Raw genomic sequence first — 3,154 nt, forward strand, 5'->3', positions numbered from 1 at the left:
TTACATGCTCATCGTTGACAGCCGGTATATGTGATGACATAAACCAAAGTGAAATGCTCATGTATTTGTGCGAATAACATTGCTCTCATTGGATCACATGTTCAAAATTCTTAACGTTGATTCGTTTGCTTATGCGCATTGTGCATGTATGTAGCGACGCTCAACAATCAATATTCAAATACATGCGAATACATGTGCACTTCATTTCGGTTTTTGTCATTCTACTGTTCGTGTAGAAAAACGTTCGTGTGAGTGACAACATTGATTGTTTTCATTCCACTGTTTTCTCTCTCTTGTGTATTGTTTTGTTTCTATTTTATTTTATTTTATTGTGTTTTAAATTGAATATCATTTTAAAAATTATTTATTACTTAAATGTTTTTAAAAAAATTGAACAATTTATTAAATTACAATTGAGAAATACACAAACAAATCTATAACTTAGATTTTGTGTAAAGAGATGGTGCCAGTAGTAGAGCTTTTTTCAAAAAGTCAAATGTAAGTGGGACTTGAATTGCCAGCAGAAACTATTCACCACTATCTTACATATTTGAATGAAATCGCCGTAGAATTGACTGGAATTCATTCGTTTGCTGAAAAATTCAGTTAATTTAGATATTATTATAGAATTCAGTCGTTGAAATTTTGAATTAAGCCCCTTATGTTGGGTAAAGTGCTCTGAAGACCCAGAGGAGTATTGAGGAACAAACCTCTTCCCTAGATTCTTCTTCAGTGAGGAGCAAAGTATTTAAAAGGAGTTGTTGAAATCTATATGGTTGTCTCTTTTACTCGCATTAAAATGCATATTTAAATATGGCATTAGACTCACTTTTTCACCAACTCCTTTAAAAAATATCGAAGATTTGAATTATTTTTTTCGCTGTTAATATTTTGCTCTTCACTGGCGTTTCTCTCAAATTCTCTTCTGGCTCCTCAGAGCACTTCCCCTCACATATATTTCTCTGTTTTTTTTATAATAAAATTTTAAGCTGAACTGTCCAACTCATCTTACAAACAATTGATGACGATCAAATGCATGACATTATAGTTACGAAATGACTCATCTGTACGAGTTCAAATGATATTTTCGAGAGCGAAAGAAAGGTAAAATAAGTAACCTCCTTCGGTCTATGAATATGAAAGAGAGGCGTGAATGTGGAACTAGATGTGGAAGCATATCATAAATCTTAGTTAGATTTATACAAATTCTTCTTCATACTCTAAATTAGCTTATTTGAAACCAATATATTTCCATTTCCACAATAAAATACACTGTGTGTCACTCAAAATCTGACAGAAACGAGACCAGTTGGTTTAACATAATTCGGGGGCGCTGATTTCAATGGCATCACCCGTTTTTCTCTAACACGTCAGGATTTTCCACAATTTTCCTAGAGAGTTTTACGGAACTGTTTATACTCTAGTATCATTTTGAATTCATGCAATATCCCAGACACGGGACCTATCAGGCGTTGTAGTACGGTTCAAGTATAGTTAAGCCACATAATTCGTTTTAAAAAAATTGGGTCATTTGAAAAAAGATTCAGAAATTCAGTTCTACGGTCAAAGATGGCACTGAATGAGATCGTTAATCCCTGAAACATCGATATTTAGCTTCTAGAGCTCAATACCTTTTCAACAATACCTCAAACATCGAAATCGATAAATCTTTTCGAAAAATTCAGCATTTTCAAAATTTCATATGATTTCTATGAAAAATCAAAATGTCTGTCTGTCTGTGCGCAATTTGGCGTACTCGATTCTGATCTTTTTCAAACCTTCTGAGATTAAAGTACATAAAAAACTAAGACTTTTTTGTTCCAGCACTTTTCGATTTGGCCGCCATGTTGGCCGTGGTCGGCCTCCAAAAGTCACTTTTTGACTTTTGTCCCCACGGTCATCAAGGCATATCCGCTTGACACACCCCGGACATATGCACATCGTTGGAAAGGTCTTGAAGTGAGCTATCGATTGATGCCATTTGCGGTCCAAAAACTTCAATGTGGAGCGACCAAATTGGCCAGAAACAAAAATGGAAATGAAGGAAACTAAAATATTCAAATTGTTTTACTTCAAAGTTCAGTCTTTTTTCCACGTGGGAGAAAATAAATAAGAATGCGATACATGTGTCCCAAAACGTATTATCACCAAGTCTAACACTTTTATGTACGTAGTTGAACATTCCATATTCTGCTTAACATTTGCGGAAAATTAAAAAATTTGAAATATTTACACCTGTCGACAGTATATTATATATATATTGATAGCGAACAATAGAGTATTAAAAGGGAAGCGTTTTTAAAAAGATAAGTTCATTTTGAGATTCTACCTTTGAAATCTATTCTCCAAAGTTGAAAAAATGTTTTATTTTCGCAGTATATTGGTAATTACCTTGATCGTTTTGGTATTTGCGACTTTGTAAGCAGAGCATATACTAAGCATAGATATATATCCTGGATATTTTGTCAGTATCCGATATTCATTGGAGCCAGACTTTGAAATAGAGTAAAAACAATAGAAGTTATTGTTATAGTGATTGTAGTAATGTAAATGGTTTTATACTTAGACCTATAACAATCACTTCTATTGTTTTTACTCCATTATAATGTGACATTATTAATTTCTGGCTGCGATAAATATCGGATACTCACAAAATATCCCGGATATATATCTATGCTCAGTATATGCTCTGTTTGTAAGTATTAAAGGAGGTAACTGAATTTAATTCAAGAAAAAAAAATAAAGAAACATTTTGGTCTTTGTTTTACAGCCTGACAAATGCATCTGACGATAAAGATACTTATTCTCTGATGGGTGAAACCACTGAACAAGCCGAGTAAGCTTTGAGATTAAATATCATACTGATTAGATTAGAAATATCTTGTAATATTAACCAAATATCAACACTTTCAATGTTTTAGTGCTAGTACATCTTATAATATTTTGGATTCTGATGATCCGCTGATACGGCTTGCTTGCAAAATGTATATCTTACATCTTAAAGCATTACCTAAAGAAATAATCATATTAAAATTTCAAATATTTCAGATTTAAAGACCCGACGTGAGTGTTTCGAAGAACGTATATGCATGATTTTCTCATCACAATTTGATATAAGTAATTTTCTTAAACTAAATGAATTAATTTTATAATT

General features: G+C 32.6%; 1 long non-coding RNA gene across 1 annotated transcript; it reads left to right on the top strand.

Annotated features, from left to right (window-relative positions):
• Positions 1 to 2,273: 2,273 nt before the first annotated feature.
• LOC116337313 lies at positions 2,274 to 3,109 on the top strand. The gene is made up of 4 exons (XR_004200798.1): positions 2,274 to 2,418; positions 2,771 to 2,836; positions 2,922 to 2,984; positions 3,049 to 3,109. It is a non-coding gene; the product is annotated as an uncharacterized LOC116337313 (long non-coding RNA).
• Positions 3,110 to 3,154: the final 45 nt, after the last annotated feature.

The sequence above is a fragment of the Contarinia nasturtii genome, unplaced genomic scaffold (assembly GCF_009176525.2).
Source record: "Contarinia nasturtii isolate CC-2019 unplaced genomic scaffold, AAFC_CNas_1.1 Cnas_scaffold_240, whole genome shotgun sequence".
Lineage (NCBI taxonomy): Eukaryota > Metazoa > Arthropoda > Insecta > Diptera > Cecidomyiidae > Contarinia > Contarinia nasturtii.